At 39.5% G+C, this 21,120-nt stretch overlaps 1 protein-coding gene across 2 annotated transcripts in view; it reads right to left on the minus strand.

Moving 5' to 3' along the window:
* Nucleotides 1-21,120, minus strand: part of FMN2 (formin 2) — a gene marked incomplete at both ends in the record, with an annotated part of 296,940 nt that overhangs the window by 270,961 nt on the left and 4,859 nt on the right. The gene's annotated exons all lie outside the window — the stretch shown is intronic.

Below are 21,120 nucleotides of genomic sequence, written 5' to 3' on the forward strand. Positions count from 1 at the left end.
TTCCACATTTTAGAACCAAAACAAACCTTAGAGATCATTAATTTCAAGCCTCTAATTCTACATGTAAGTAAATCAAGACCCAAATATTTGAGTAATATGTTTAAGCTTATACATGGGGGCAATGCAAAGACTGAATTTTGTGCTGAGTTCTATATCCTAAACTTTTTTTCATTTTTTCCCACTCTTAGTGAATCAAACCCAGGGCTGCCATCACTTGTCTTCCCCTCTCCCCTTTCAGTGCCAGGGAACCCACAGCCTTGCACATACTAGGCAAGCACTCTACCACTGAGCCAATCCCATTCATTGGCATAGCCAATGAATGTCCCAGCATGCATTCTTAATGATCTGTTTGAAACATATATTTTAACAGACTACAAATATTATTGACATATTTCACTTTTGTGGAGGGGCATTGTTTTTATTTATTCTGTTATTTTATTTTATTTTGTTCTATTTTATTTTATTCTGTTTCATTTATCTAGTCTCTGATTTAACTTTTTCAGGATTATAAAATAGTTCCTCTCCAAACCACTCATTCCCAAACTGAACATTCTATAAGGAACAGCCTCTGTTACTTTTTATTTTAGGGGTGGTAAAGCCGACTGGGGGCAGTGTAGGCTGGGTTCAGGAGAACCACAAGGCCTGGAGCTGGGAATGAAGCTCAGCAGTAGAGCACCTGCCTTGTACGCTTAAGGCCCCGGGCACTGTGAGCACTGTGAATCTAGCCATGAGGTCATGCTGGTGAAGGATTAAGAACAAAGGAATAAAGAAAAAAAAATGCCCCCTGACCATTGCCCTGCCCCAAGATGACCTGGCTGCTAGCACACCAACCAGCAGCTCACATGAATACTCCTGTACTGCCCCTTCCTTGCCTCATGAAAAGCCCCTAACCTTTAAGGAGGTGGGCTTTTGACTCTTGTGGGCTCTCTCCCTGGTCAGCCTCCTTCCAGGTTTTATTCCAAAAATGTAAAAGACTAGGACTGTGTCTTAGTAATAGACTACTTAACTTCACATATAAGGCCCTGGGTTGGATCCCACAAACAAAATAATGAAGAAGCAAATTAGAGGTAAGTATGTAACACATATTCAGAGATGGCTGTAATTGATTGTGTAAAATATTACACAATTATTTAAAAGGTGCATTTGAACTGGGTGTGGTGGCACACTCCTATAATCTCAGTATTTGGAAGGATGAGACAGACGGGAGGATCACAGGTTTGAGACCAACCTCAGTAACTTAGTGAGGCTCTCAGCAACTTAGCAAGATCCTATCTCAAAATAACAACTAAAATGGGGTGGAAGGGGTAGCTCAGAGGTAGAATGTCCCTGAGTTCAACCCCTAATACCCACCCCAAAAGTGCTTCTGAAGTATTTTAAGTAATTAGAAACATTTTATTTCTAACACCATTGTGGTGTTGCAAAAATATAAAGGTTTGTCTTTAAAAGCCCATGACTATAAAATAAAGATATTACTCAATAAACCTTAGGTTTAAAAAAGTAGTCATAGGAGAATCACAGAATACAACTGAAAGACACTGAAAACATTTCTTTCCCCCCATAATCAACTAGAAACAATATAGAAATAAGATCCCAGTCCCATGAGTGATAAAACTTATGAAGCATCTAGAAACTAGTTCAGCCAAGAAAACACAGGTCCTCCGTAAAAAAAAGGTTGAGACTCTATGAAAAGGACACAAAAGGTGATGTGAATACATGAAGAAGCCCTTCACATTCTTGGATAAGATGATATTATAAAGGTATTAATAGTCTTCAGTCTAATCTATTAATTTAGTAAGATTCCAACCAAATGATATTAGAGTTTTGTTTTGTTTTTGTTTTTATTTAGTACTGAGGATTGAACCTAGGGGCATTTTACTTCCAAGTTATACCCTCAGCCCTTCTAATTTTTTAAATTTTGAAACAGGGTCTTGCTAGGTTGCTGAGGCTGTCCTCAAACCTGTGGTCTTCTTGTCTCAACCTCCCAAGTACTGGTATTACAGGCATGTGCCACCATACCTAGTTCCATTTGAGATTTTTAAATAAACTCAACAACCTATTCCTTTTTTTTTTCTATGGTACTGGGGTTCCTGGAAACCCTTCTACCTCCTGGCTACACTCCCAGACCTATTATTTTTATTTTTGGAAACAGGGTCTCTTAAGCCAGCACGCTGGCTTCGAACCTGCGCGATCCTCCTGTCTCCACCTCCCAAGCGCGAGGAATACAAGTGTGTGCCACCACGCCCGGCCTCAACAACCTATTCTAAATGTACATAAAAGATCACAGAGAAGATACATATTAATGGATTAAGTCAACTTTAAGAGGTACTTCTCTGGAATAGTAATTAGACTTTTGCAAAGTCATATTTATAAGAATCATATGGTATGGATGAAACCAGAAAAAACACATAAAAGAATAGAAACTCAGAAACAAAATTATTTATATATAAAAATGATATCAAAGTGGCAATAAACATTATTGAGTAAAATATTATTTAGCAGACGATGTTGGAAAAACTGGACTGCATTATGAAGAAAGTAAATCTGGACCCCTCTATCACACCATGCCGGCACAAGGACTCCAGAGACACAGGGCTAACAGAGTGAGAAGGTTAATAGAGAGCTATAGAAGGAAGACTTTAAATAACTTTAAATAAGATTAAAAAAATTCTTAAATGTGAGGAAGATAGTACAAAGTATGGCACAAAATAGACTTGACAGTGTGAAATTTGCATCTGGAAGTCAGATGATAAAAAGGACTACATATGAATCGTGGGAAGAGAGCAGCATCTAACTAGTAAGGATTCGGTGGAAGAAGAATACATATGAAGGTATTTAAAGAGTACAAACTGAACTGCACGTGATGGTGCCTGCTTGTAATCCTAGTACTTGGGAAGCTAAGACAGGAAGATCACAGATTACACCCAGCCTCCGCAACCTAGTGAGACCATGTTTCAAAATTAAAGAATAAACTAGGGCTGGGAGTGTAGCTCAGAGGTAGAATGCCCCCGGGTTCAATCCCCAGCACCAAGTAAATAAATAAATAGCACAAACTATATCCTGGAAATAGATATGATTATGTGTTTGCTTTGGTAGCACATACACTAAAATAGCACAGCTACAGAGAGCATTAGCATGGCCCCTAGGCAAAGATGACATGCAAATTTGTGAAGCATTCCTTATTTAAAAAGAAAAAGAAATAGATATGATTATATGGAAAATTATGTTTTTCTGTTCAACTATATACATTACTGGGGATTGAATTCGGGAGCATCCTCCCTCCAAGCTATACACTCAGTTCCTTTTTTTATGTTTTGTTTTGTTTTGTTTTGCTAAATTGCGAGGATCTCACTAAGTTGCTGAAACTGGCCTCAAACTTGCAATGTTCCCATCTCAGCCTTCAAAGTACTAGGATTATAGGTATACACCACCAATATTAAGGGAAGTTATTTGCTCTTTAAAACCAATCCTAGCTGACATGGTGGTGTATGCCTGTAATCCCAGTACTTGAGAGGGTGAGACAAGAAGATCACAGGTTTAAGGCCAGTGCATGGTAATTTTAGCAAGACCCTGTTTTAAAATAAAATTAAAAGTGTCTGGAAGTATAGCTCAGAAGTAGAATTACCCTGGGTTCAATCACCAGTAAAACACACACACACACGCATACACACACACACACACACACACACACACACACACACAACCAATTCTATATGTCAAGATTCAGTGATTACACAGAACTTACTTAAAATCCTTTAAATAGAAATATACTCACTACAGGTTATGAATTGGTTTATAGAACCGTGGAAGGCTTTAATATAAAGATTCTAGAATCTTTTTAGAAACTACTCAAAAAGCCATGACATAGGGCCTAGGATACCAAAGAAGCAGATGTCCCAAGCTCTACAGCACACTTCTGCTGTTAGGACTGGGGAACCTCACTGGTGGATACTACCCCGCATGCGGTTCCAGAACGGTGCTGGAACTACACCAGCCACACAAGCTACCTGGACACCATGCCTTCCATTGGCCTCCATGAAGGTGGTGCCTGCACACGAGACCCAGCTAACAGTGCCATGAAGACCTAGAAAGGTGCTCAGCTTCTCTTATGAGGAGAAACAATGAAAGTCAGTCTTAGGCCTCACTGAGGCCTTGCAAATGTGGTACAAAATCACCAAACCCATGTCACATCTGAAACACAACCTGAAAGGGGCTCAGAAGTGCTGCTCTCGACTTCCGGGAAGATGGCGACCGAGAAAAGCGGGGCTTAAGAGTCCCGCTAACAACCAATCTCCATTACCACAAAAAGAGCGCCTTTCATAGCCAGAAAACACCATCACCAGAAAAACAAAAAAACCACCAGGCTCCAGAGAGAAAGCGGACTGAGAACAGAGCGCAGGGCCACAGAGGAGACACACGCGCCCGAGGACGCGGCAGCAGCGCCATACTGCCGGCAGCAGCGGCGAACTCAGCGGACGGCTACAGCAAGCCAGGTGAGCCGCTGCGGAACAGCCAGGCGGGATCTTTCGGCGCAGACAGCATTTAAAGCTCCCAGTGGCTGAGCTCAGCACACGCTGCAGGGATTCAGAGTGAAAATCAAAACCAGAGAAGAAAAAATACGCCAGCCTCATGGCCGAGGGCGTGGCAGAGGCGCCATATTGCCACCGGCGGCGGCAGCAGCAGTGAATTCACCGAGTCCAGTACAGCTACATCTACGTACTCAAGAACAGTGAGTCAAATTGCGGGCCACAGAGGAAAAATCCCAGTATTGTGCCTCCTGGGACTTGACCCAGTGAGGGAGTGGTGGTGGCAGAGATATCACACCATAGGAGAGCGTGCAACCTGGCACCCCCCATAGTTTAAAGCAGCCTCTATCGACTCCCTGGGTCGGAGACTCTATGATACAACCCAGTAAAGGAGTAGTAGGGTCTGAGATAATACAGAGTCGAGATCCAGAGCACCAAAGTGAAGCCATAGTGACCCAAGGGAAGAACCCAGAGAAGGCACAAACTTCCTAAATCATGGGAAAGAGGAATAACACTGAAGTAATGAATGTGCACAACCCCACAACATCAGAACCTGATAAAACAGAAAATCAGAGATTTCTAGAAGATCAAATCAGGAAAATAACTGTAGAAATAATAGAGGTGCTTCGAAAAGAACTCAGAGAGAGCCAAAAAGAGATAAAGGATGCAATTAATGAAGTAAAGGCCTCAATTCAAAGCACAAACAACCGATTAGACCACATGGAGAACAGAATCTCGCTCTTAGAAGATGAGCAATCCAAAAATGAATGCATAGTTTCTAATCTAGAAAAAGATATCCAACAGCAGGAATCTGACATTGAAGAAATATGGGCCCATCTTAAGAGAGCTAACCTAAGAATAATTGGAATAGAGGAGGGAAAAGAAAGTGATACCAAAGGGATCAACAATCTCTTCAAGGAAGTAATAGCAGAAAATTTTCCAAATATAGAGCAAGAGGTTGATACACAGATCCAGGAAACTTATAGAACTCCCTTTAGACAGGATCGGAGAAGAGGATCCCCACGCCATATAATTGTCAAAATGACCAATGTGGAAGCCAAGCAGAGAATCTTAAAGGCAACAAAAACAAAGGGCCAAGTGACATTCAGAGGCAAACCAATTAGAATCACTCCAGACTTCCCAAACCAAGTCATGAGAGCCAGAAGGGCTTGGAGTAACATATTCCAAACTCTGAAAGAAAACAACTTCCAGCCAAAAATTTCCTATCCAGCAAAACTTTCTATCAAATTAGATGGAGAAATAAGAAGCTTCCATGACAAACAGAAACTGAAGGAATTTATGTCTTCAAAACCAGCGCTAGAGAAAATACTCAAAGAGATTAACTACAAAGAAGAAATAGGTAACACTCACCAGAACCAGAGAAACAAGAGTTTCCATCCAACAGACAACTAAGATTGGTTATCTGTGGAGGTTCATTATTTATGTTAGTCTTTTACCTATCTCTAAATTGTATTGTTTGCCTTTATTGTTGTTAATTTTTAGGATTTCTAGTTGGAATATTAATATACCTTCAGATATAGCATTTGGAAATATTTTATCCAATTCTATTAGTAACTTTTAACTCTGTTTACATTGTCTTTGGATATACAATATTTTCTTTTATTTTTTAGGGAGTTTGTATATTCTTCTGTTGCCTGTGCCATTGAAATCATATCCAAGAAATCACTGCTAACTTCAATGTTGTGAGGTTTTATGACCCAGATTTTCTCCTAAAAGTTTATAGTCTTAAGATTTATATTTAGGTCTTTTATCTAGTTTGAGTTAATACTTGTATGTGGGATTAGGTAAGGGTCCAATTTTATTCTTTTCCATGTAATTATTATTTTTCAACAATATTTAGTTAAAAGATTATTATTTCCACCACCAAATCTTCGTGGAAACCTTGTCAAAAATAACTTGACAATATAGGGAAGAAGTTAGCTCTAGGCTTGTATTTAACTCCAATGGTCTATATATCTGCCTTTAGAACAGTACTACACTGTTTCAATTATTGTAGCTTTATATGCTTTGAAATCAGAAAATATACATCTTCTAGCTTTGTTTTTGCTTTGAGATTGTTTTGGGTATCTAGAGTCCATATTCCATATCAGGATAGATTTTTTTCTGAAAAATAAATATATGATAGTTTCACCTAAAAAAAAGAAAAAAATATTCTCTGGTAAGAAAGAAAGCAAAAAGAAATATTGAAATGTTATCTTTAAGTCATCAAAAGCTTGGTATCAGACAAATGAAACTGTTATGTGAGATTATCATTTTTAATTTTGGATAAATTGCTATAATACTAGATGTCAACCACTAAGCCAAGCATGGGAGGGAGGGATGGGGAGAGAATGGGGTGGGGATCGGGTGGGGGCTGACTGGGCGATGTGTGCATGTATGTCTACAAAAGTTTGTATCCCACTATGATGTATGAATACAGTGCACCAATAAAATAAAATTAAAAAATAAAAAATAAAAAAAAATAAAACACGGAATTTAAAAAAAAAAAAAAAGAAGTGCTGCTCTTAAATTCCTGGCTTCTAGCATAAGGGAATAAGACCAGAGTACACTTTGTGACGATATATCATATTCTAAATATCGGTAATAGGGAAATATCTAGAATACACTGGGAAACCCTGTTTAACAAGAACAATCAGTGAACACTGCAGGAAAAGGTAACAGGATATGAACAGGCAATTCACAGCAGGGTAAACCCAATGGCTAAAAGTATATACAAAGGTTTTTTCAAAGGCATTAGTCATCAGATAAATACATAAGAAAAAGTAAAGAATGTGTGGCTGCTTTGCCTCACCGGCTATCTTAGCTCTCTCACTGCTAAAATCCAAAGACCTGACTGTAAGTTAGAGGAAGGAAGATTTATTTACTCATGGTTTCCTTGGGGATCTTTGAGTCTGGTCCATGTGAGGCCTGGGACTATGGGCCTCAGGGCATGGCCGCCAGCAGGAAGTGGAGAGAGGGAAAGCACAAGATGAGAGAGAGAAAACATAATGTGTGGCCTCCTCACATCATGGAGGCCAGAAGCAAGAGGGAACAAACAAGTAAGGGGAGTCAAAAACACAGGCACAGTGTCTTTGATAAGCTAAGGCCACACCCCCAGGGAACCACCTTCTCCAGCCACACTCTACTGCCCTTGGTTACTACCCAGAGGAATCCGAGAATGTATCTACTGATGAGATTACAATTCTAATGACTTAAATCTATCAACCCTGAGCTTAATACATTAGCTCTTTAGGGGGTGTGCTATATCTAAACATGACACTAGCCTAGAAGAAATTACATAAGGGCAATTTACTGTGGCAAAGGATTATAAACTGGGGAAAACATTCTGGAAACTGATCTGACAGTACCTAGACAAATTTTACTGTATGACCAAGTAACCTCACTCCTTTATAAATGTGTCAACCAAATTCTCATAAATCTGGATATTTTCATACAGAGTGTTTTCTGCGGTGGCCTGAGAAGTAAAGGGCTCTGATGATCATCCCTGTGCACATGTTTAAATAAAGCCTAGGGAATGCACCCAGGGCCGTCGCATTGCACAACTCTGGGGAACACTAAACACACACAATAAAAGGTGGACACTGCCCCCTGGTATGTACAACCTGGCAGAACTTTCACCCTTTGGAATATTATGAAGCAATTAGAAACAATGAGCTAGACAGAAATTCACCCAGAATAAAAAAGTCGATTTTTTTTTCACAAATGCAGTTAATGTTTTAAGAATGGGGTCTACACCTCAAGAATATTCATTTAAAGAGAAAACAATACAAAAAGATATTGCAAAAATTGGGAGGTGAACCTTAGGGCATATCCTAGCGCTAAACCTAAAGCCACACACCCAGCCTTTATTAAAACAAAGCATATGATAATGAAAATGATCTGTGAAATCAGAATCAAATGAGACACCCTAAAGAAAGAATCCATACTGGGTCACTTCTGGGATCACTTTTTTAACTTATATCACAGTATCAGACTAGTCACTTGTTTCTCTACCTAAACCATGGCAATTCTTTTCTACTTCCTATGCTTATCCCCCAAAACACTGGGTTCAATACAGTCTGGGTCTTTCTAAAACAAGAATAGAAGCAAATGCAATCTTACATCTGAAATAAACTGCCAGGATCATCACCAAACATTTTACATCCTGAAAGCCATGTAATCAAAGTAGCACTGCAAGGATAGTATGGCTTTTAGATCAACCACAAAAAGTTGCTATAACTTAGCTCACCCAAACAGGCAACCATTGATCTACACAGTAAAGGGTCTAGTTTTCTATAAGTATATAAGTTAAAGATGAATTGTAAAATAGTATCCCTATTATAATGTGCCAATAAAAGTATTTAAAAATAAAATGATAAGATAGAAAAAAATTTCCCCTATGTTTATCCTATTTCTTTTATTATTTATTTATTTATTTATTGTATCGGGACTGAACCCAGGGTTATTCTACCTCCAAGCTACACTACCAAACCTTTTTTTAATTTTTTTTATTTTACGGGTCTTCCTAAGTTGCCAAGTGTCTCCTAAGTTATTCAGGCTGGTTTCCAACCTGAACCTTATCAACCTCCCAAGAACTGGAATTACAGGTATTCACCATTATGCTCAGCTCTTTTATTATTACTTTAAAAGAGAAAAACTTTTACCTAGGAGCATTGCTACATGTCTATAACCCTATAACTTGGGAGGCTGAGACAGGGCGATTGCAGGTTTGAAGCCAACATCAGCTATTTAGGGAGACCTCCAGCAATTTCGCAATACCCTGTTACAAAATAAAAAATAAAACAGGAGCAGAGATAAAGCATCCTTGGATTCAAGTCTCAGTACCACAAAACAAAAAATGCAATTATGATTATTATTGCACTACTAAACTTGTCAGAGGTGTGAGGGGCTCTGAAATTGGCAGGCTGGAAGCATCCACTAGATATCAGCTCTCCAGAGGCTAAATCAAAGCAACAGCTCTGTGGCCACAGATTGACCTGAGAAGGTGTAACCAGAGAGTCAGAGAGCAGGTGACACCCAGGAATATGACTTTTAGAAGAGTAAGGTAATTAATAAAAGAAATAGACTCTCAGCACTGGGCACACAGCCACTCAGTGTGGGTAGGAAATGCTCCCTTCTGATGGGCTGGAAGGATTTTCTAGTGAGGTTAAGATATGCAGGCTTCAGCTAGGAGAAGTAGGGATGCCTGTAATACCATCCACCCGGGAGGCTGAGGCAGGAGAATCGCAAGTTTAAGGCCAGTTTGAGCAACCCAGTGAGACTCTGCTACAAAACAAAAACTAAAAAGGGCTGGAGATGAAGCTCAGTGTATAGCTGGGTTCAATCTCCAGTACAGGATGAAAAAAAAGAACCAAGAAAAGAATGAAGGAAGTGATCGGGGTGGCAGAGGCAGGCCCAGTCCCTTCCCACCAAGAGTTACAGTCCTGGGCAGCAGTGCTCACCAAATCCTCACCAAGGATATTGATATGACTATGAAAGATAAGCAGAACTACCAGCACCTTGCCTAGCAGCCAAAACAAGACTCAAAATAGGCCAATCAGGCCCCAGATCCAAGGACCAATCAGACTCCGGATCTAAATAGACCACTAAGAGGAATGTCTAGTCTACATAAACTAGCCTTGCTGAGCGTCAGCAGCAGAGCAGCCCTGCAGAACACCCAGGGAGCAGCTCTTTGCTGGAGGCAGTGGCCCAAGCCCAGCGTGAAGACCTCAAGGTGCTGCCATTACTTGGTCTCTTTTCCACCTTTCTCTATCCCTCTATGAAGTGTCTCGCTGGACCATGGAGACCAGTGGTATGTAGCTGCCATTGCTCCATCTGAGCAACTTCTGATAGCGCCAAAGGGCCCACTGGCTCCGCTCTGTCGCTGGATCACCTTTTTGCTATCTGATGTCTTCGACCCTGCTGCTGCCGAGGTGCGCAAGCGACCTTGTGGGGGTCCAGGGACCTCCGGCTCCCACTCCACTGCCTGCTCTTCCCTCCCCGGGGAGGGGGGCTACAGCCATGGCATGCATGAAAGGGAGGGACAAGGGAGAGGTGCCAGGGAGCTCATGCTGAAGCCTCCCATGTCCTTGGTGGAGTTGGGTAGGTTCCCTGTGGCTGACATAAAGATGCCATGACCAACAAGAAGGGACAAGTGCAGGGCATTGTTGCGGCCTAGGGCTCCCCAGAGCTTTCTGTGTCCCCAGAGCAGAACAGTGGTTAGGGCGTGATTTGCATACCAGCCCCGTCTTCATGCTGCCCCAGGCTGGGCCAGGTACACTGTCGGCAGCCACTGCCATTACTGCATCCTGGGGGAGCCTAGTGGCCCCTCTCCCAGGAACACCATCCTAAAGAGGGCTATTCCCTTGTGCCCATGGTGTGAATGCCATTTTGGACAGTTAGAACTGAGAATTTGTTTTTAAGGACAAGGTTCATTGCCTTTAGGGTTTTTCTTGGTAGAATAAAAAGTGGCTTCAGTTCAGAAAATCTATAAAAGATGCAAACATAAAACGGATGCATAGAAATAAAGGCTTTGAAATGCTCTCAGCCTCCTAAAGTAAATGATAACTTATTGGGATCTGTTAAAGACACCTGTAGGTTGTTGGAAACAATGTGGAATATGCGTTATCTTTGGTTCTAGGTTGCTAGAGGTTCAGGTTTTGGTCACTGTGTAATTAATTATGCAATGCTTTGATAAGGTAGTAATAAGAACTTAGATGCTTTTATTGAGAAAATACTTTTTTTTGCTAATGAAGATTGAACCCAGAGAAGTTCTACCTACACGCTCCACCCAACACCAGCCATTTTTACATTTTTATTTTTTATTTTGAAACAGAGTCTAAGTAAGTTGCTGAGGCTGGCCTCAAACATGTGATCCTCTTGTCTCAATCTCCCAAGTACTGGGATTATAAACATGCTCCACCATGCCCGCTTTTATATTCTATTTTGTTCTTCTCTCCACATTTATTCTGTCTCTCTTCCATTATCAACTTTATTTTCTCTCTTTTTCTTTTCCTTTTGATCTATATATTTAGTAGTAAGTATTCTATCACCAATACCAGTTTTCCAGGCTTATCTATATTATCTCTTTCCTCTTTGGTCAGTGGAGTTGTTGAGATCTTATTTAGATGATTTTCTTGCAGACCTGGTGGCACATGTCTGTAATCCCAGTGACTTAGGAATCTGAAGCAAGAGAATTGTAAATTCCAGACTAGCCTGGGCAAGTTAGCAACCCAGTCTCAAAAAAAAAAAAAAAAAAAAAAGTAGAGTTGCAGGTCAGTGGTAAAAAGTATTGAGTATTACAGGAGGGGAAAAGAGAAAAGGAAAATTATATTACATGTTGACATGTGGTTTGCGACTCCACTATCACTGGTGGTTATTTTCTCCTCTCAAGGTAGTACTGCTGGCTGAACCTAGCACCTAGATTACACCAAGCTGGTGATTTGGTGCTGAGATATATCTCCAGTAGAGGGCACACTATTAAAACAAAACAACTGCTTACCAAAAAAACCCTCACACAATAGTAGAAATCCATTCCCAAGAGATATACAAACTTTAACCTACAGAAACACAGGAAACATGAGAAAACAGGCCAACAAAACAACCCCCAAAAGTTCATAACTACCCAATAACTGAATCCATAGACATTGCAGTAGAACCAATCCCAAAGAACTCAAAAAACTGTTAAAATGATCAATGAACTTGAAGAAGATATAAATAAATGAGTGAATTAATTAGGGAAGATGATACTGGATACAAATGAGAGGTCTGGTAAAGAATGAAGATTCTGAAAAAACATAAGTATTTGGAAATTAAGAGTATAGTAAGTATAAAAAATTCAGTTGAGAGTTATACTAGATCAAGCAGAAGAGAGAATTTTAGGACTTGAGGTGGTTGAACCTGATATTCAGACATTAATGAAGAAAAAAATAAGAAACTATGATCAGAATATTTAAGAACTCTGGGACAACATTAAGAGACCTGGTTAAGACTCATAAGTTGTGAGGAAAGAAAAGAGATACAGGTTATTGGCATAGATAAGTTATTCAGTAAAAGAATAGCAAAACATATATTTCAAACCTCAGGAACAAGATGAACATTCATAAACTGTAGTATTTTGGTCTTCAAATAAAAAAGCCAAAAAGAACCACTCAAATGACACACAGAGAAGAAAGAATTTTGAAAGCTATATAAGAAAAGGGCCAAGTTACTTAGGAAGGGTGCCGGGGTCCAGCCCTAGCAAGAGTCGAGGTTCGTGTGTTGGTGAGAGAAAGCCGAGATCAATGAGAGAAGAGCTGTCACAAGAGATCAGGTTTAAACTTCTCCATTTTATTTAGGATTTGTTACAATTTTTATACTTTCTTTTTTGGCAGAAAAGCAAGGGCATAGCCATGCAAGCAGGATCTCCACGGACAGGAAAAGTTTTATTTTTTATAGAGTTCAGGGCAAGGGTGCCAGACATTTAAATAATCATAGTATGCTTTGTCTCACTTCACAAGGCTGACTTAAACTTAATCTTATACATTGGCCCAAACTAAGGTCAGTCTGAACTTAATGTTTGGCCCAAACTTTATCCTTGGGAAAAAATCTTTGCTGCCTGAGTCTCTCACAAGCCGCTGACCATCAGTTTTAGTTATAATGCTTATACATAAAATTCCAATTATACATATTGATCCAAATAATCCTAAAATAATTTTTTGAGAAAGGAATGCTAGACATACTTCATGGGGGATCTACGCCATTGCAGATCCCCTGATCGAGCTTTCTCAAGATCTGCATGAGATGCTGTAGCAGAAGGGAAACCAATCTGAGTAACAGCATATTTCTCAATAGAACTACAAAGGCTAGGAAAGCCTGTCATGACATATTTCAAACCCTGAAATAAAATAACTGCCAACATAAATTGCTATATCCAGTGAAGATATCCTTCATGATCAAAAATAAAAATAAAAACTTTCTAAGATAAACACAAACTAAAGGAATTCATTAACACTAAAGCATCTTTGTAGAATATATCCAAAGAAATCCTACACACAGAAAATTAAAAAAAAAAAAACAAATGAAAGCTGGGTCTGGTGGCACACGCTTGTAATCTCAGTACTTGGGAGGCTGAAACAGAAGGATCCCAGGTTCAATGACAGCCTCAGCAAGTAGTGAGACTTTTATCAACCTAGTGAGAACCTGTTTCAAAATAAAAATAGAGCTGGGGGTGTAGGTCAGCGGTAGAATGCCCCTGGGTTCAATACCTAGTAACTAACACACACACACACACACACACACACACACACACACACACGAGAAAACCAAATGAGCATGGGAAAGAATAAATCTCAGAAGAGTAGATAAGCAAATAAGAATTATGAACAAATCAAACACTAGAAATAAAATGAAACAATAGGAAGTAATACATACCTCTCCATAATAACACAGACTGAAATGGTCTTAATATTCCAATTAAAAGACAAAGACTCTCAGAGTGGATTAAAAAACAAAACCCAACCCTAAATTATCTGCAAGAAATACACATCATTGGAAAAGATATCCACAGATTGAAAGTGAAAGAATAGAAAATGATATTCCATGCAAATAGAATGAGAAAGTAAGCAGAAGTTCCAACTGTAGTACCTGGCAAAGCAGACTTCAAGCCAAAATTATTCGGAAGAAACAAAGAAGGCCACTACATACTGGAAAAGGAAACAATCTAACAAGAAGATGTAATAATTATAAATATTTATGCCCCAAAAATTGGAACATCCAATTTCATAAAAAAAATTACTTGACATAAACAAACAGGCCCCAATACAATAATAATTGGTGATTTACTATACCACTCTCACTAACAGGTCCTCCAGAAAGAAAATCAATACAGATATCATAGATTTAAACTACTCCTTGAATCAATTGGACTCACTAGACATCAACAGAATATTCTTCTAACAGCTAAATATACTTTTTCACCTGCTGAAGGAAACTTCTCCCAAACAGATCATATATTTAACCATGAAGCAAGTCTCAGCAAATACAAAACCAATTTTTTGAAATAATTTCTTGTATTTTATCAGATCATAGTGAAATGAAATTATAAATGAACAATAGGAAAAACTATAGAACACACATGGAGAATGAATAATAAACTTTTGAATGATGAGTGAGTCATTGAAGAAACCAGAGGAGAAATTTAAAAACTCTTAGAATCAAATGAATACAGAAGCTGGGTGTGGTGGTTCATGCTTATAAATCCCATTATTTTAGAGGCTGAGACAGAAGGATCACAAGTTAGGAGGCTTCAGCAACTTATTGAGACATTGATTCAAAGTTAAAAAATAAAAAGAGCTGGGAGTATAACTCAGAGGCAGAATGCCCTGAGGGTCAAACCTCAGGAGAAAGAGGAGAGGAGAGGAGAGGAGAGGAGAGGAGAGGAGAGGAGAGGAGAGGAGAGGAGAGGAGAGGGAGAAGAAAATATAAATACATAATATATGGGCTGCAAAAGGTATGCACTACTGTGCCCAGCTTAGTCTAAAAACTTTTAACAATACTTTTCAATACAAGATATTTTTCTCAAGATATTCTATACCTTCTGAAAATCAGATGACTCTTTTTAGCCCATCACAACTCTGAAGCTTTCCATAGATTCAAGGTATGCTGGAGCATGACTGGATTGCGGAGCAGTAGCAGAAATTTCCCTATCAATCAATACTTCCAAGCACATCTTTATAAAGAAGGAAAACATCGCCAGGTGTGATGATGCACATCTGTAATGTATTTGGGAGGCTGAGACAGTTAAATCGCAGGTTCAAGGCCAGACTCAGCAATTTATGAAGTCCTCAGCAACTTACTGAGACCTTGTTTCAAAATATATAATAAAAAAGGCTGGAATATAGATTTGAGGTACGATTCCCCTGGGTTCAGTCCCCAGTAACACCCTACCTCCTACCCCTGCCAAAAAAAGGAAGGAAGAGATCTTGTGGAGCAGGTATCCAAAGGATAACAACTTTCTAGACTTGTTCTTATAATGATTATAACTACCTGACATTACTAACAACCACTTATGTCAAAGTCACATTTTTCATATATTTATATTTGAATATTAAAATCCCCAGAACAGTTTCCACAATTGTTATAATTATAAATAATAACTAAGTCAAAGGCAATACTTATTTATTTTTTCCTAGTGGTCCCTTTATACTAAATTGCACTATTACTTATTATACAAAGCAAGAATTAATAAAAGAGTAAAAATGTACTCTATCCCCCTAACCTCTTCTTCCATCACCAATAAATTTATATTTGGAGGTAGAGATGTAGCTCAGTGGTTGAATGCCTGCTTAGCATGTGTGGAGGGCCCTGGTTTTAATTCCTATATCTATCTTTCTTTTCTCTCTCTCCTCTCTCTTCTGTCTTCTGTCTTCTCTCTCTCTCTCTCTCTCTCTCTCTCTCTCTCTCTCTCTCTCTCTCTCTTCTCTCTTCTCTCTCTGTAAAAAAGCTAAGAAAAACTATAATATCATTAATTTTTTTACAGTATTGGAATAGAAGCCAAGACACTCTTCCGCTGAGCTACATCCCAGCCCTTTTTATTTTTTACTTTGAGACAGATTCTCACCAAGTTATCCAGGCTGGCTTCAAACTTGCAATCCTCCTACCTCAGGCCCCTGAGTAGCTGGAATTACAGGCATGTGACACCATACACAGATTTCATTATTATTCTAAAAATAACCTCCAGAAGCAAGAATAGATGATGTTATCTGAACACAAATTCTACCAGAATGTCATTCTTTCACTACTGATTCAATCACATATCATTGAAAATAACTTTACCTACTCAAAAACATTAGCAGTCTTCAAGTTTAAATTCAACTAGTTGCCAGGAGGAAGCCTAAATACTCAACTTACCTATATATCACACACACACACACACACACACACACACGAATTTGTGCACAAGTATTCATCAAGTTCTTAGTACTCTTCATGCTTACCACACTGGCACATAAAAGGCACAGGACAGATTCTGGAGATGGACTGAGAGAAAAGGTAGATGATTAATGGATGGATGGATGGATGGATGGATGGATGGATGGAATCTGACAAGCAGGCAAGGCAAGAAAGGAGTGTGAAAGAACCCTAAATCCTGGTAGTACTTCAGTATGAAGTATGATGTAGACAGTAAGTAGACATGGGGAGGACAGCCCATTGAGTGTAGTTGGAAAAGATACAAAGAGGAAATGGAAATTCAATCAGCCCTTTTCAGATGCTAAATCAAGACAGAGAAACTGTGTGTTCCAAGAGGCTAAAGCTAAGAAACAAAGGCATAAAGTTAGGAAAATTAAATGCATTTCATAGAACAGTAAATATATGAGTTTGTCTCAAGCAGAGTCAAGCAATATTGTGCAGACAAAACACTGAGGGTGCCAGCTGCTGCCTCTTCTTCCCCACCCCCAAGTCATACAACCACACCCCTACCACATGCTTTCTTCATCCAAACCCCTGTAATGCCAAAACTTCTAGTAAGGTAACAAAAATACTTATGATTATAGAAAATACAAAAAAGGAGCCGGGCGTGGTGGCGCAGGCTTGTAATCCCAGCATTTGGGAGGCAGGGACAGAATCAGGCTGGTGGCCAGCCTCAGCTACTTAGTGAGGTCCTCTGGAACTTAGTGAGACCCTGTTTCAAAATAAAGAATAAAAAATAGGGCTGGGGTGAAGCTGGAAGGTAGAATGCCTCTGAGCTGCAAAAATAAAGGAAAAAAATACAAAAAAGTAAACATTATGCATAAAAGAAGCAATTTTCAAAAATATGACCAGAAATATTTATTTGCAATTAGTACTTGGTAAATTTACACCCTGTTAAGTTTTTTAACACAATTTCAAAGTTGTTTGATTCAGTTTTAACAAATTTCTTTCTGACCACTTTGAACAATGAAGCAATAGTTTATTTAAAAAAAAAAATCAGGCAGGGCGTATGCCTGTGATTCCAGTACTTGGGAGGTTGAGACAGGAGGATCGCAGGTTTGAAGCTGGTCTCAGGAACCTAGCAAGACCCTCAACAACTTAGCATGGCCCCGTTTCAAAATAAAAGACAGAAAGTGCTGGAAGTAAAGCTCAGAGGTAGAATGACCCTGGATTCTAGGGGCTTTATATATACTGTTTCATTTAATCTTCACATTACTAATGTGGACTAACTCTTCCACCTTCATACAGATGAGGAAAAGTTGCTTGGAACAACTAAACAGCAAAGCTAGAATACAGATACACAAGAATAGCAGTAGTTAGAATGACTATTGCCCCCAGCATTCTGCACATTTTCAGCACATTTTTAATAGAATCAGAAGGAAAGGCACCTGTTCTATTTCCAATATGCATGGCTTATATCGAGATACTTAAATGCACTTAAAACTAGGCCAGTCCTCAGCTCATGAGGCAGCTATTAAAGCTCATCACTGAAGCTCTTGACTTTGATCCAAGCCAAAGTGCTAAAGAAATCATGAGAAAAGATGTTTCAGACCAAAATGACTTAGTAACAATCCTGCCAGGTCCAGTTTATGCTGTCAAATTCTATTCTGATACACAGATCCCAGGCAAGCAATATTTTTAAAAGCCAACAGCAACCCTAACCCTCTTTTTTCTTTGATGGTGAGGCATTACACGCACAGCAGGGATGATTCTGACCCTCCTTCCTTACAGTCATGAACTGCACATCTGTATTGTCATGTGCTACTGCTGGAAATATCCTGCTACCCAGGAGTATAGTTCAGTGGTAGAACAGCCCTGCGTTCAATCCCCAGTATTTCAAACATAAATAAATAGCATTGAAGATATCACTAATATCACTAATGTTTCTACAACATGTAACAATAATGTGCCTAAAGATGACGTTAAGGCTTTGAAATGGATTAAACTGTTAATTCCATGTGTTTATAAAAGACAGTTATGTGCATAAAAATTTACTTTGGAAAGATTCTTATCAAAAGTGATTTAGCAGGTATATAACTCAGAGCTCAGAGCTCTTGCCTGGAATGTGCAAAGCCCTGGGTTTGATCCTTAGCACTGAAGGAAAAAAAAAAGTGATTTAACATCACAATTTAACATGTTAGATGTCTAAGCTTCACTTAACTGCAAAGCTCTATTATCAGGCTTGGGATGTAGCTCAGAGATAGTGCAAATGCTAAGTATGTGTGAGGCCCTGTGTTCAATCTCTAACACCATAAAAAATTAAATTAAAAACTCTATTACTAAGCTTCTGTTGAACTTAATGTGTAAAAGAACATCTTGAGTTTTTCTAGTGAACACTAAAAAATATTATTTTAAATTGGCACCAATTTCTTTTTTTCTTTTTAATTCTTAGTGAAACTTGGAAAGGTAGAACCACGTTGTGGGGTTTTGGGGAATGGAGAGCAGTACCAGGGATCAAAACCAGGAGTGGCTCTACCACTGAGCTAGACACCCAGGTCTTTTTTTAATTTTTACTTTGATTCAGGGTCTCTCCCAGACTGGCCTCAGGCTTGCAATTTCTGCCTTAAGCCTCATCCGTTGCTGTAATAGTAGGTGTGCGCCATCACGCCAAGCCATCGGTTTCTTAATAAATAAAGTAAGAAAATGTTTTGGTCTCCTTCCTTTCTAAGTGTTTTTATATCTTCCAAGGAGACACAAGCATGTGTCATGGAAATCCATTTTCACTTGAATTTTCTCCCTGCATTTGGAAGGCAGTAAAAAGCGAGAAACATCTGTTCCTTCCTGCAGAGCTCACAACCCACATCCTATGGGTTAAAAATAGAAGATGTTTATGGAAGCCTACAGATAACATGATCACCTGCTTCACGGGCAGCTGGCAATTAATTGATCCACACCCATGCACAACCAGGCCAAAAAATGCTGTCTTCCTAAGGTCAGTGCCAGTGCCACCCAAGCCCCAGGAAATTTGCAAGGCATCCATAAAATAGCAGAGGACAGCAAAGATGCAAACGTGACAGATGATAAGAAAAAAGAGCTAAGAAAAAGAGGCTTGCGTCAATCTGGAATCCCGCTCCCACCCAAGAAACTGTTCCCATAATAGCAGCCTCGAGAAAATATGATTCTGGTCAACAACCACCCTTCATCCGGCTCAGGGGAGGCCAGACATTTACAATAAAGATATACACCCAACAGGGTGCCATGGGCCCACACCTGTTATCCCAGGAGACTGAGGCAGAAGGAGTGCAAATTCAAGGCCAGTAACTTAGGGAGACCCTGTTTCAAAATTTAAAAAAAAAAAAAAGGCCAGAGGTGTAGTTCAGTATTACAATGGCCCTGAGTTCAATCCTCGGTACTACTAATAAAATATAGTATACCTTATTATCAACAGATATCAGAAAACCTCAGTAATGAAGGCCTTAGATTCTATAACAATGTGTGTGTGTGTGTGTGTGTGTGTGTGTGTTTTACTGGGGATTGAACCTAGGGGCTACACCCCCAGCCTGATTTTTTATTCTTTTTATCTTGTAACAGGGCCTCACTAAGTAGCTGAGGCTAGCTGCAAATCTGCAATCATCCTGTCTCAGCCTCCCAAGTACTGGGATTACAAGCATGCTCCACCACGCCTGGTTTATAACAATATTTTAAAAATAGATTTTACTCTATACTGCCCTACAGTGCTGAACATCCAAACACAAGTAATAAGCACGGGCATTCAGACATGAATTGGTTGACTCCGCTTCTATTTCCAGCTCTGCCTCTGAATGAATTCGGTATGACCTTGAGAAAGGACTTTCACCTCTTTCTCTGCCTCTGTTTCCCCAGTTACAAGGTTAAGTTAAACTTACTGATTCTTTTCTTCTGAACAATGCTGAGTTAAGGAGATTACTACACAGATGCTGCTACACAAAAATATATTTGCTGGTCACTAAGCAACTATAATCATTACCATCAAATACAAAGTAGGTAGCCCAGTATGGTAGCACACACATATAATCCCAGTATTTGGGATATTGTTTTGTTTTTTTTTTTTTTTTTTTTTTGGTGGTACTGGGGTTCCTGGAAGCCCTTCTATCTCCGGGTTACACTCCCAGACCTATTTTTACATTTTTATTTGGAAACAGGGTCTCCTAAGCCAGCGCGCGCGGCTAGCTTCGAACCTGCGCGATCCTCCTGTCTCTGCCTCCCAAGCGCGGGGATTACAAGCGTGCGCCACCACGCCCGGCGTCCAGTATTTGGGATATTGAGGCAGGAGGATAGCAGGTTCAAAGCCAGCCTCAGCAACTTAGGAAAACCCTCAACAATTGAGCAAGACCCTGTTTTAAAATAAAAAAATAAAAATAGTGCTGGGTGTGTAACTCAGAGGTAGAATGGCTCTGGGTCCAATCCCCAGTACCACACATACAAAAAGTAGGTGATATATAAAAATGACTAGCCCTTGACTTTTATTCCACACCCACACACATACACAAAAAAACACCTGCTTGGGGAGGTCAGGTGCTACCTGAACAGAGCTTCTTCAAGAATCCCAAATTTTAAATTTGACAGTTCAGTGATATGCCAAGTTCCAAAAATACACCTATTTTATTTTTTATTTTTATTTTTATTTTTGGTGGTACTGGGAGTAGAACCCAGGGCTTTTTACCTCCGG

Source organism: Muscardinus avellanarius (assembly GCF_963383645.1).
Source record: "Muscardinus avellanarius genome assembly, chromosome: 7".
Taxonomy (NCBI): domain Eukaryota; kingdom Metazoa; phylum Chordata; class Mammalia; order Rodentia; family Gliridae; genus Muscardinus; species Muscardinus avellanarius.